The following is a 14,773-nucleotide window of genomic DNA, read 5'->3' on the forward strand; positions in this document are numbered from 1 at the left end:
GTTTAATTTTTGGATTAGTTATCACCTAAATGTGTTATCATTGTGCTTTCAACCATTTTGAAAAGCACAACAAAGTTCAAATGGTTATACAATGTCAGATATTTTATATATTTATACAACAACAACCTAGTTTTGTCCCATGGAATAAATGTTGTGAATCTTGATGTTTTTCCTCATAATCCTGGACTATCGGACCACCATTTTATTACGTTTCCAATCGCAATTTATAATCTGCTCAGACCCCAACCAAGGGGCATCAAAGGTCGTGCTATAAATTCTCAGACAACCCAAAGATTCCTTGATGCCCTTGATGCCCTTCCAGACTCCCTCTGCCTACCCAAGGACGTCAGAGGACAAAAATCAGTTAACCACCTAACTGAGGAACTCAATTTAACCTTGCGCAATACCCTAGATGCAGTTGCACCCCTAAAAACTAAAAACATTTGTCATAAGAAACTAGCTCCCTGGTATACAGAAAATACCCGAGCTCTGAAGCAAGCTTCCAGAAAATTGGAACGGAAATGGCGCCACACCAAACTGGAAGTCTTCCGACTAGCTTGGAAAGACAGTACCGTGCAGTATCGAAGAGCCCTCACTGCTGCTCGATCATCCTATTTTTCCAACTTAATTGAGCAAAATAAGAACAATCCGAAATATATTTTTGATACTGTCGCAAAGCTAATTTAAAAGCAGCATTCCCCAAGAGAGGATGGCTTTCACTTCAGCAGTAATAAATTCATGAACTTCTTTGAGGAAAAGATCATGATCATTAGAAAGCAAATTACGGACTCCTCTTTAAATCTGCGTATTCCTCCAAAGCTCAGTTGTCCTGAGTCTGCACAACTCTGCCAGGACTAAGGATCAGAGAGACACTCAAGTGTTTTAGTACTATATCTCTTGACACAATGATGAAAATAATCATGGCCTCTAAACCTTCAAGCTGCATACTGGGCCCTATTCCAACTAAACTACTGAAAGAGCTGCTTCTTGTGCTTGGCCCTCCTATGTTGAACATAATAAACGGCTCTCTATCCACCGGATGTGTACCAAACTCACTAAAAGTGGCAGTAGTAAAGCCTCTCTTGAAAAAGCCAAACCTTGACCCAGAAAATATAAAAAACTATCGGCCTATATCGAAACTTCCATTCCTCTCAAAAATGTTAGAAAAAGCTGTTGCGCAGCAACTCACTGCCTTTCTGAAGACAAACAATGTATACGAAATGCTTCAGTCTGGTTTTAGACCCCATCATAGCACTGAGACTGCACTTGTGAAGGTGGTAAATGACCTTTTAATGGCGTCAGACCGAGGCTCTGCATCTGTCCTCATGCTCCTAGACCTTTGTGCTGCTTTTGATACCATCGATCACCACATTCTTTTGGAGAGATTGGAAACCCAAATTGGTCTACACGGACAAATTCTGGCCTGGTTTAGATCTTATCTGTCAGAAAGATATCAGTTTGTCTCTGTGAATGGTTTGTCCTCTGACAAATCAACTGTAAATGTCAATGTTCCTCAAGGTTCTGTTTTAGGACCACTATTGTTTTCACTATATATTTTACCTCTTGGGGATGTCATTCAAAAACAGATTGTTAACTTTCACTGCTATGTGGATGACACACAGCTGTACATTTCGATGAAACATTGAAAAACAAAATTGCCCTCGCTAGAAGCCTGTGTTTCATACATAAGGAAGTGGATGGCTGCAAACTTTCTACTTTTAAACTTGTACAAAACAGAGATGCTTGCTCTAGGTCCCAAGAAACAAAGAGATCTTCTGTTGAATCTGACAATTAATATTGATGGTTGTACAGTCGTCTCAAATAAAACTGTGAAGGACCTCGGCTTTACTCTGGACCCTGATCTCTCTTTTGATGAACATATCAAGACTGTTTCAAGGACAGCTTGTTCCCATCTGTGTAACATTGCAAAAATCAGAAACTTTCTGTCCAAAAATGATGCAGAAAAATTTATCCATGCTTTTGTTACTTCTAGGTTAGACTACTGCAATGCTCTACTTTCCGGCTTCCCGGATAAAGCACTAAATAAACTTCAGTTAGTGCTAAATACGGCTGCTAGAATCCTGACTAGAACCCCAAAATTTGATCATATTACTCCAATGCTAGCCTCCCTACACTGGCTTCCTGTTAAGGCAAGGGCTGATTTCAAGGTTTTACTGCTAACCTACAAAGCATTACATGGGCTTGCTCCTACCTATCTTTCCGATTTGGTCCTGCAGTACATACGTACACGTACTCTACGGTCACAAGACGCAGGCCTCCTAATTGTCCCTCGAATTTCTAAGCAAACAGCGGGAAGCAGGGTTTTCTCCTACAGAGCTCCATTTTTATGGAATGGTCTGCCTACCCATGTGAGAGACGCAGACTCGGTCTCAACCTTTAAGTCTTTACTGAAGACTCATCTCTTCAGTGGGTCATATGATTGAGTGTAGTCTGGCCCAGCAGTGTGAAGGTGAACGGAAAGGCTCTGGAGCAACGAACCGCCCTTGCTGTCTCTGCCTGGCTGGTTCCCCTCTCTCCACTGGGATTCTCTGCCTCTAACCCTATTACAGGGGCTGAGTCACTGGCTTACTGGTGCTCTTCCATGCCGTCCCTAGGAAGGGTGCGTCACTTGAGTGGGTTGAGTCACTGACGTGGTCTTCCTGTCTGGGCTGGCGCCCCCCTCCCCCCCTTGGGTTGTGCCGTGGCGGAGATCTTTGTGGGCTATACTCGGCCTTGTCTCAGGATGGTAAGTTGGTGGTTGAAGGTATCCCTCTAGTGGTGTGGGGGCTGTGCTTTGGCAAAGTGGGTGGGGTTATATCCTGCCTGTTTGGCCCTGTCTGGGGGTATCATCGGATAGGGCCACAGTGTCTCCTGACCCCTCCTAGCTCAGCCTCCAGTATTTATGCTGCAGTAGTTTATGTGTCGGGGGGCTAGGGTTAGTCTGTTATATCTGGAGTATTTCTCCTGTCTTATTCGGTGTCCTGTGTGAATTTAAGTATGCTCTCTCTAATTCTCTCTTTCTCTCTTTCTTTCTCTCTCTCGGAGGACCTGAGCCCTAGGACCATGCCTCAGGACTACCTGGCATGATGACTCCTTGCTGTCCCCAGTCCACCTGGCCATGCTGCTGCTCCAGTTTCAACTGTTCTGCCTATGGAACCCTGACCTGTTCACCGGACGTGCTACCTGTCCCAGACCTGCTGTTTTCAACTCTCTAGAGACAGCAGGAGCGGTAGAGATACTCTCAATGAGTAGCCAACTGACATTTACTCCTGAGGTGCTGACTTGTTGCACCCACGACAACTACTGTGATTATTATTATTTGACCATGCTGGTCATTTATGAACGTTTGAACATCTTGGTCATGTTCTGTTATAATCTCCACCCGGCACAGCCAGAAGAGGACTGGCCACCCCTCATAGCCTGGTTCCTCTCTAGGTTTCTTCCTAGGTTTTGGCCTTTCTAGGGAGTTTTTCCTAGCCACCGTGCTTCTACACCTGCATTTCTTGCTGTTTGGGATTTTAGGCTGGGTTTCTGTACAGCACTTTGATATATCAGCTGATGTAAGAAGGGCTATAAAAATAAATTTGATTTGATATGATTACATTTGTTTAAGATACCCTTACCATTAGCCTATTTCCTGTCTAAAAAAAGTAATATTGAATTGTGTTTGGTTCACAACACAACCAAATATCAACATTTTAAAGGATAAATATCTGCTGCTTGGATAGTTAGATCTGAGCCACTGGCTTAAACATTTTAGTTCTTTAAAAGGATATTTACTGTATGCAAAAGTGATATTGAATTGTGTTTGGTTAACAACACTACCACATATCAACATTTGAAGAAGTTTCTTCTGCTCGGATAGTTCCATCTGTGCCACTGAGTCTAGCTTTAATTCCATTTTGTCTATAAATTAATAATTGATTTGTTGGATTCACGTCTCCTTTACAACCAAAAATCTAAGTTAAGGAATAGGATTAAATAAAATAAAACTTTAAATACAGTTTGATTTAATCCTATTCTTTCACTTAGATTGTTCGTTTAAATTGAGACATGGATCCACCATTTATTATTAACTTGTAGATTCCATTTTAAATCAACCAAAGCTTGAAACCCTAGTACTATATGAGGGGTCTTCAAGCTTTTCTTGCCCATGGGCCCTCTTCCATGCAAACAGGTGACCCAGGATCCCCTATAATAAATTAGGAAAAAATATGTATTATCAAGTAGAAGTAATCAACATTTTTAAAATTAATCATTTTGGTAGATAGTTTGTCATTATCTTGACCTCCCCACATAATTGGAAGAGGCAGTGTAAACTCTAACATAGCCTATTAGCTAGAAAGGTAACTCAAAACACATTTTCGCTAAGAGCAGCTGTTTAGCTGGTTAAACAAAGGTTAGCCATGTGTTGGCAAAAATGTATGTCCAAGTCAAGAAGGCTTACCAGCGGCACTTGACGCACTGGAGCCTATATGCGGGTGCTTTTTCAAAGCTTATGTCAGATACTCCAGTGAGTGTAATTGCCTCCAATAAGTGTAATTTTCTCAATATTAAGGGTTGAGAAATAAAGTTGACATCATTAGAAAGAAGATATTCTCCCATTTTCAACTTGTTGCTAGCAATATTCATAAAAACATGTAAAATATATGTTTGTGTGTGTATATATATATATATATATATATACTGAAAAAATATATATACGCAACAATTTCAATGGAAAACAACAGGCCTTACTTATGATTCAGTACTACACAAATGTGTTTAATTATTTATTTACTAGCTAACTAAATGGTAACACAGTATAAATATACACACTTAATACATTAAAAACAAGTCCCTAGCGGACTGACACAACATGTCTGCTTCTTACAAAAGAGATGGAGAGGGTGGGCAGAGAGGGACAGAGACATAATACTTTGGTAAATTTAGAAATTACTCAGACAGTAATCATATACTTTGCATACGAACCGCCACCCTCTTTGAGTAAGAAATCATGAATGTACTTACATAATTTATGCAGTTTGTTCGAGAGGGGCGGTTCTGTCAGGCTGACACGCTCTCTGACCTCACTCAGAGGTGTGACTTGTCACTTGTACAAAGTTATGTAAATCTCTTATGGCTCCTAAAATCATGTCCGTCTCAACAAAAACACTTTCATAATTGTTCATATTTCATGCACAATGCATCGGATGGACACTTCACACACAGAGTGGGGTATACTTTCCAAGTTACAGTATTTCCTTTATAACATTTTTAATGACATCACAAAATTACACACCATATGACATTAATGTTCATTAGATCGCCTCTGACAATTCCCCAAGTTCTATGTTAGAAATATTGTTTCAGTATTCGCTTTGGAACGTGTTGGAGTTTCTACGGGAAAAGTCTGTGAAACAACCCTGTCTCGGAGCTCTATGGAGAATTCCTTCGACCTCATGGCTTGGTTTTTGTTCTAACATGCACTGTGGGACCTTAATTAGTTGTGTGCCTTTCCAAATCATGTCCAATCAATTGAATTTCCCACCGGGTGACTCCAATCAATTTGTAGGATGATCAATGGAAACAGGATGCACCTGAGGTCATGAGTCTCACAGCAAAGGGTCTGAATACTTATGTAAATAAGGTATTTCTGTTTTACATTTTTAATACATTTGCAAACATTTCTAAAAACCTGTTCTCGCTTTGTCAATATGTGGTATTGTTTGTAGATTGCTGAGGACATATCTTTTTTAATCCATTTTAGAATAAGGCTGTAACTTGACAAAATGTTGACAAGGGGAAGGGGTCTGAATACTTTCCGAAGGCGCTGTATATAGAGGTACTTTATTAATCCCTAAGGGTAACATAGTAGTGTGTAGCCCAAACAGTTCAGATGCTACAGACAGAAGATACTAGTCAGCTGTACCGTCTCCAGACGAGTCTTCTGACACTTGTGGAGATCGTAGAGCAAAACAGGTAACACCATCGGGAGAGTCTCATCTTTCCATAGAGGGGTAGGCCAAACTGTTCGGACAGTACAGACGATTATGTGAGAAGACCAATTTTCAGGATGTCTCATAGTCAGACAAACACCATTCTAGCGCTGTCAGCTTTCACCGCAGAAGTGCAACAGGCTGATGCGGTGGATTGAGACACATCCAATATCTCCAGCTTAAACTGACAGATTTTTATGGTCATTTTTTTTATTATGCTTTAATAGATTTCCAGGTTTTTATCATTTGAGTTAGAATATCTCATGATAAGCTGCAGACCATACACATTTTTTATTTATTTAACTAGGTAAGTCAGTTAAGAACAAATTCTTATTTACAATGACTGCCTACCCCGGCCAAACCCTAACGACACTGGGCAAATTGTACACCACCCTATGGGACTCCCAATCACAGCCGATTGTGATATAGTCTGGAATCGAACCAGGGTCTGTAGTGACGCCTCTAACACTGAGATGCAACGTCTTAGACCACTGCGCTACTTGGGAGCCCCGATTAGTACTCAGGCACAGCATGCTGCTTTCCAGGCTCAATAGTGTGAAATATGAACAGTGCCTCTATTACTGTATGTCTCAAAGCTGTACACCCTAGTTTCTTCTCATGAGGTATGTAAGAATAGCTGGTAGGGACAAACTTCTGAGAACATTCAAATGACATTCAAACATTCAAGAACATTCGAAGGAGCTCCCCAATGTCAAAGTTTTCAAAACAATACATTACAAAAACTGCAATGACTGTTGCTAGATGACATTGAACCAAGAACACGGCTATACAATTTATATAACAACAATCTGTACAAAGGTTATGGGACCTCACCACCCACTGACACATATTTGGGATTTCCCCTTGGAATCTAGAAGCCTGTGATTTGTCACAAAGGGATTGGGTGAGGTATCATTGCCCCTGTGGCCAGTGTGAAGTCAGACTATATCCCACTGCATACTTTGGAATGACTTCTTATCTCTTGCACTTCATATCGCTCTACACTTGGCTGTAGTCCAAACATAACCTCATTCACCTAAAGTTAACCGGCTGTAGTGCTGCCATTGGTTGATGCAAACATATCAACAAAACCATTAGGCATGGTGCGAGTGGGACAGTATAAAAGATATTGACCAGTGTGGTCACTTTGACCTCCTCCAACCAACAACACAAACATGAGTTGAACTCCAGAGCAAACAAACAAAATGTAACATAATTGAAACCCACTTGGCAGAACTCTTATCAAAAGAGACTGGCATGACCAACTGTTCTGGGGGCAGCAGAAATTTAGGGTCTTTGTCCTATGGACCCTAGTCAAAAGTAGTGCACTAAATATGGACTAGGGTGTCAGTTAGGACACAAACCTTGACTTAATGCCTGCACAGACAATATGATTTAAGCCGTCTTATGCCACAATTTTGCCGTCCCAAACAAAATGTCCCGTCGTCGGCAAATAATTATATATATACAAGCAAAAACTTGTATATATATATATATATATATTATACATTATTGTGAGCGGACCAAGTAATTGGGCGTCACTCAAAAGCAGGAAGGTGGAACAAACGAGTCAGGAGTAGGTTTTCTTGATTGAACATAGTTCTATATTGAGGGCATTTGGACAACACAAACACTCCAACGTAATCAACGAAAATCTCTCAAAGGAAAAAGAAAGCATATCTTCTTCTCCAGATCAAAAACAGGAACACAATATGATTGTCTTTAAACTACAACAAAAAGTCAAGGCATTGTCACCGTCTTAATGGTTCTTCATAGATAGCTCCTCTGTCTCGGTGGCCATCTTCCAGAGATAGTTCCTTTTCTGCTGGTTCCATACTCTCCCTTATAGGGGAAGGAGAATATCTCATTGGTAGTGTCAGCTGTGCTTAATTGCCTCTGGTTACCTTGTCTCCCATGCCTTGTTGGGCTACCATCCGTGAGCCCAGCCTGCCCTCTGGTGGTCCTTCCACATACCTTCCCCCTCAGGACCGAACCGGAGGGTCGGGCGCCAGACGCATAGTCTTGGTCGCGTCGGGACAGCGCGTCTGCATTCCCGTTCCTCGATCCAGCCCTGTGGATGACATGGAAAGAGAACGGTTGTAAAGACAAAAACCATCTGGCTATTCTGTTGTTATTGTTTCTCTTACCAGCCATCCACGTGAGGGGCGCATGGTCCGTAACTAAAGCAAACCTCCGACCCAGTAGGTAGTACCGGAGATAATCGAGGGCCCACTTAATGGCTAAGGCCTCTTTCTCTACGGTAGCATACCTCTGTTCCCGATCGCTGAGCTTCCTACTTATGAAGAGAATCGGCTTCTCTGCTTCGCCTTTACCCTGAGCTAGTACGGCCCCGAGCCCCGTATCCGAGGCGTCGACCTGCACAATGAACTCTTGTGAGAAGTCCGGAGCCTGTAGGACGGGATCAGAACACAGGCCATCTTTTAGCGATTGAAAGGCCTCTTCCGTCTCGTCTTTCCACTCTACCTGATTTGGCAAGTTTTTCTTGATGAGGTTTGTGAGGGGATTGGCAATGGTTGCATATCCCGGGATAAAACGGCGATAATATCCCGTTATCCCTAAGAATGCCCGAACGTCCCGCTTGGTCCGGGGTCGCGGCCAGTCCCGAATTGCCCTGGTCTTCTCTGCCTGTGGGCGTATTTTCCCATTCCCCACGGTGTACCCCAGGTATTCCGCTTCGGACAGACCCAGGCAGCATTTATTTGGATTCGCCGTCAACCCTGTGGCTTCCAAACTCACGAGCACCGCCCGTAATCGCAGGAGGTGACTATCCCAGTCCTCGCTGTGGATAACCACATCGTCTGTGTACGCCGCTGCATACTCTTGATGGGGCCGTAGAATGGCATCCATGAGGCGTTGGAAAGTTGCAGCGGCACCATGCAGTCCAAAGGGCATCCTCACATACTGGAAGAGCCCCTCTGGTGTGGCGAAGTCAGTCTTTGGGCGATCCTCCGGAGCCACCGGCACTTGCCAATATCCCTTCGTCAAATCCAGGGTGGTGATGAACTTGGCCTTTCCTAAGCGCTCCAAGAGTTCATCCACGCGGGGCATGGGATACGCATCGAATGTAGAGATGGCATTCACAGCCCTAAAATCATTGCAGAGTCTCATTCTACCATCGGATTTGGGGACCAGGACTATGGGACTGGACCACTCACTCGTCGATGGCTCGATCACACCCATCCTCAACATCTCCCTTACCTCGTTCTTAGCGATGACACGGCGAGCCTCAGGAATCCTGTAAGGGCGGATATGCACCTTCTTGCCGGGTTCAGTGTGGATATGGTGGAACAGGACATCTGTTTGTCCTGGGAATGGAGAGAATATTCGACCGAAGTTCATAATCAGCTTGTCTAGCTGTCTTAACTGCTCCGGCAGGAGAGTTTGACCACGGCGCACCGGTGGTAGAGCCTCCTCTTTTCCTTTTCCCTCCAGGGCCATCAAAGCCACCTCCTCCTCTCTTCCCTGGTACGGCTTCAACAGGTTTATGTGATAGAGTTGGACCTTCTTCCTTCTATCAGGTTGCTTGATGAGGTAATTGACCGGTGAGACCCTTTTCATTACCTCGTAGGGTCCCCTCCACTGTGCCAGCAAGCGATGTTCGGCCGTGGGCACGAGCATCATCACTTTCTCTCCCACGGTGAACTCACGGGGGGTCGTGGACTTATCATAGGCCCGGCCTTGGGTCCTTTGTGCCTTCTCCATATGCTCCTTGACTATGGGCCACACTGCTGATAGGCGGTCTCTCATCAGGGTAATATGTTCTATTGTGGATCGAAAGGGGCATGGTTGGGTCTCCCAGGTCTCCTAGGCTAAGTCGAGGATCCCTCGACAGGGTCTGCCATAGAGCAATTCAAATGGAGAGAATCCAGTGGATGCTTGGGGTACTTCTCGCAGGGCAAACATTAAGTGTGGGAGAAGCATGTCCCAGTTTTTCCCGTCTCGGGACACCACTCTTCTCAACATGCTTTTAATCGTTTTGTTCAAGCGTTCACACAACCCGTCTGTTTGAGGGTGGAATATGCTTGTACGTATCTGTTGAACCTGATACAACCGACACAAGTCCTTCATCAACCTCGACATGAATGGGGTTCCCTGATCAGTTAAGATCGTCTTGGGGAGGCCCACCCGAGAGAACATCATGAATAATTCCTTGGCAATTCCCTTTGACGACATGTTACGCAGGGGTATGGCCTCCGGGAACTTGGTAGCGTAATCTATGACCACTAGGATGTACTCGTGTCCGCTGGCAGATTTTGGGAGGGGTCCTACGAGGTCCATAGCTATGCGTTCAAAGGGAGTCTCTATGATGGGGAGAGGAATCAAAGGGTTACGTAGGTGTGGCCGTGGAGCTGTACGTTGACATTGATCACATGTCCTACAATACCTGGCCACATCCCGGGTGACCCGGGGCCAATAGAATCTCTGCATGATTCTGTCAATAGTCTTGTCTCGTGCCAGGTGTCCTCCTAGGACGTGGGAATGGGCTAACTGTAGAACTGTATCCCTGTATGGTCTAGGCACCATTAGTAATTCCTGGTTTTCCCCCCTTCGTCGTACGACCCAGTATAAGAGACCCCGCCTGATTGCATAGTAAGGAAGAGGGGGCTCACCTGATCCGTCGACGTTCCTCCCGTCGATCACCTTCACCTTCCTCATGGCCTCCCTTAGGTCTGGGTCTCTATGCTGCGAGGTGCCGAACTGTCTCTTTAATTCCTGGGGCAGATCAACCTCGGTAGAGGGATGTGGAGGATGTTCCCCATCCCCCTCCGGGGTGACCGATGAGAACCCCTTCCAGGTTCCCTCCTCGGATGGAGCTTCAAATATATCCCTTAGCGTCTGGTTGCTCCTTCCTTCCTGTGTAGTGTATAACCCTTCACAGGTGTCTTCATCGGTGGTTTCCCCCGGGTCTACTGGAAGAATCTTGATTTACTCACTTATCCTTGTGTCACTCGTCCACCTAATGCCCACATTCTCCACCATTGTGAGCGGACCAAGTAATTGGGCGTCACTCAAAAGCAGGAAGGTGGAACAAACGAGTCAGGAGTAGGTTTTCTTGATTGAACATAGTTCTATATTGAGGGCATTTGGACAACACAAACACTCCAACGTAATCAACGAAAATCTCTCAAAGGAAAAAGAAAGCATATCTTCTTCTCCAGATCAAAAACAGGAACACAATATGATTGTCTTTAAACTACAACAAAAAGTCAAGGCATTGTCACCGTCTTAATGGTTCTTCATAGATAGCTCCTCTGTCTCGGTGGCCATCTTCCAGAGATAGTTCCTTTTCTGCTGGTTCCATACTCTCTCTTATAGGGGAAGGAGAATATCTCATTAGTAGTGTCAGCTGTGCTTAATTGCCTCTGGTTACCTTGTCTCCCATGCCTTGTTGGGCTACCATCCGTGAGCCCAGCCTGCCCTCTGGTGGTCCTTCCACATTATACACAGTAGTGTATAATGTGTGTATATATATATATTGCTCAAAAAAATAAAGGGAACACTAAAATAACACATCCTAGATCTGAATGAATGAAATATTCTTATTAAATACGTTTTTCTTTACATAGTTGAATGTGCTGACAACAAAATCACACAAAAATGATCAATGGAAATCAAATTTATCAACCCATGGAGGTCTGGATTTGGAGTCACACTCAAAATTAATGTGGAAAACCACACTACAGGCTGATCCAACTTTGATGTAATGTCCTTAAAACAAGTCAAAATGAGGCTCAGTAGTGTGTGTGGCCTCCACGTGCCTGTATGACCTCCCTACAACGCCTGGGCATGCTCCTGATGAGGTGGCGGATGGTCTCCTGAGGCATCTCCTCCCAGACCTGGACTAAAGCATCCGCCAACTCCTGGACAGTCTGTGGTGCAACGTGGCGTTGGTGGATGGAGCAAGACATGATGTCCCAGATGTGCTCAATTGGATTCAGGTCTGGGGAACGGGCGGGCTAGTCCATAGCATCAATGCCTTCCTCTTGCAGGAACTGCTGACACACTCCAGCCACATGAGGTCTAGCATTGTCTTGCATTAGGAGGAACCCAGGGCCAACCGCACCAGCATATGGTCTCACAAGGGGTCTGAGGATCTCATCTCGGTACCTCATGGCAGTCAGGCTACCTCTGGCGAGCACATGGAGGGCTGTGCGGGCCCCCAAAGAAATGCCACCCCACACCATGACTGACCCACCGCCAAACCGGTCATGCTGGAGGATGTTGCAGGCAGCAGAACGTTCTCCACGGCGTCTCCAGACTCTGTCATGTCTGTCACATGTGCTCAGTGTGAACCTGCTTTCATCTGTGAAGAGCACAGGGCGCCAGTTGCGAATTTGCCAATCTTGGTGTTCTCTGGCAAATGCCAAATGTCCTGCACGGTGTTGGGCTGTAAGCACAACCCCCACCTGTGGACGTCGGGCCCTCATGGAGTCTGTTTCTGACCGTTTGAGCAGACACATGCACATTTGTGGCCTGCTGGAGGTCATTTGCAGGGCTCTGGCAGTGCTCCTCCTGCTCCTCCTTGCACAAAGGCGGAGGTAGCGGTCCTGCTGCTGGGTTGTTGCCCTCCTATGGCCTCCTCCACATCTCCTGATGTACTGGCCTGTCTCCTGGTAGCGCCTCCATGCTCTGGACACTACACTGACAGACACAGCAAACCTTCTTGCCACAGCTCGCATTGATGTGCCATGCTGGATGAGCTGCACTACCTGAGCCACTTGTGTGGGTTGTAGACTCCGTCTCATGCTACCACTAGAGTGAAAGCACCGCCAGCATTCAAAAGTGACCAAAACATCAGCCAGGAAGCATAGGAAATGAGAAGTGGTCTGTGGTCACCACCTGCAGAACCACTCCTTTATTGGGGGTGTCTTGCTAATTGCCTATAATTTCCACCTGTTGTCTTTTCCATTTGCACAACAGCATGTGAAATTTATTGTCAATCAGTGTTGCTTCCTAAGTGGACAGTTTGATTTCACAGAAGTGTGATTGACTTGGAGTTACATTGTGTTGTTTAAGTGTTCCCTTAATTTTTTTGAGCAGTGTATATATATATATATATACATTATACACTACTGTTCAAAAGTTTGGGGTCACTAAGAAATGTCCTTGTTTTTGAAAGAAAAGCTATTTTTATGTCCATTTAAAATAACAGAATTGATCAGAAATACTGTGTAGACATCGTTAATGTTGTAAATGACTATTGTAGCTGGAATAGACAGATTTTTAGGCGTACAGAGGTCCATTATCAGCAACCATCACTCCTGTGTTCAAATGGCACGTTGTGTTAGCTAATCCAAGTTTATCATTTTAAAAGGCTAATAGATCATTAGAAAACCTTTTTGCAATTATGTTAGCACAGCTTAAAATTGTTGTTCTGATTAAAGAAGCAATAAAACTGGCCTTCTTTAGACTTGTTCAGTATCTGGAGCATCAGCATTTGTGGGTTCGATTAAGGACCTTGTGAAGATGCTGGAGGAAACAGGTGCAAAATTATCTATATCCACAGTAAAACGAGTCCTATATCGACATAACCTGAAAGGCTGCTCAGCAAGGAAGAAGCCACTACTCCAAAACTGCCATAAAAAAGCCAGACACTGCACATCGGGACAAATATCATACTTTTTGGAGAAATGTCCTCTTGTCTGATGAAACAAAAATAGAACTGTTTGGCCATGATGACCATCGTTATGTTTGGAGGAAAAAGGGGGAAGCTTGCAAGCAGAAGAACACCATCCCAACCGTGAAGCACAGGGGTGGCAGCATCATGTTGTGGGGGTGCTTTGCTGCAGGAGGGACTGGTGTACCTCACAAAATAGATCGCATCATGAGGGAGGAAAATTATGTAGATATATTGAAGCAACATCTCAAGACATCAGTCAGAAAGTTAAAGCTTGGTCACAAATGAGTCTTCCTCAGGCCTTCCTTCGGCTATATCTATACTGTTTTTAATAGGCCTATATATGGATAAAATGCGTTCAGGGTAGAACTATCACATCAAATTTTAAGGAGAAAGCAAGTGCACCACTGATTTTCTGCTCCAGAGTAGAGAATATTGGTATATGCAGGGATCAAAAAGCTGATTGCTAAAAACAGGAGGGGGGGAATTGCATAGAATCAAATTATTCATTTTCAATTATTAACCTTTCAGGAGCCTCTACCCCGGGTCCGGGAGCACCCCCCCCCCCCCCCCCCCCACACTGATTAGCATCGCTAGCATAGCGTCACAATTAAATAGTAGCATCTAAATATCATTAAATCACAAGTCCAAGACACCTAATGAAAGATACAGATCCTGTGAATAAAGCCACCATTTCAGATTTTTAAAATGTTTTACAGGGAAGACACAATATGTAAATCTATTAGCTAAACACGTTAGCAAAAATCACCATTTTTCTTTGTCCACCATTTTCTCTCAACACCAGTAGCTATCACCAATTCGGCTAAACTAAGATATTGATACCCACTAACCAAGAAAAAACCTCATCAGATGACAGTCTGATAACATATTTATGGTATAGGATAGGTTTTGTTAGAAAAATGTGCATATTTCAGGTATAAATCATAGTTTGCCATTGCAGCCAGCATCACAAATCTCACCAAAGCTCCTAGAATTACTACACAGAGCAACGTGTATTACCAATTTACTCATCATAAAACATTTCTTAAAAATACACAGCACATAGCAATGGAAAGACACAGATCTTGTGAATTCAGACAACATTTCAGATTTTCTAAGTGTTTTACAGCGAAAACACAATAAATCGCTATATTAG

This window comes from Salvelinus fontinalis, chromosome 31 (assembly GCF_029448725.1).
Source record: "Salvelinus fontinalis isolate EN_2023a chromosome 31, ASM2944872v1, whole genome shotgun sequence".
Taxonomy (NCBI): Eukaryota; Metazoa; Chordata; class Actinopteri; order Salmoniformes; family Salmonidae; genus Salvelinus; species Salvelinus fontinalis.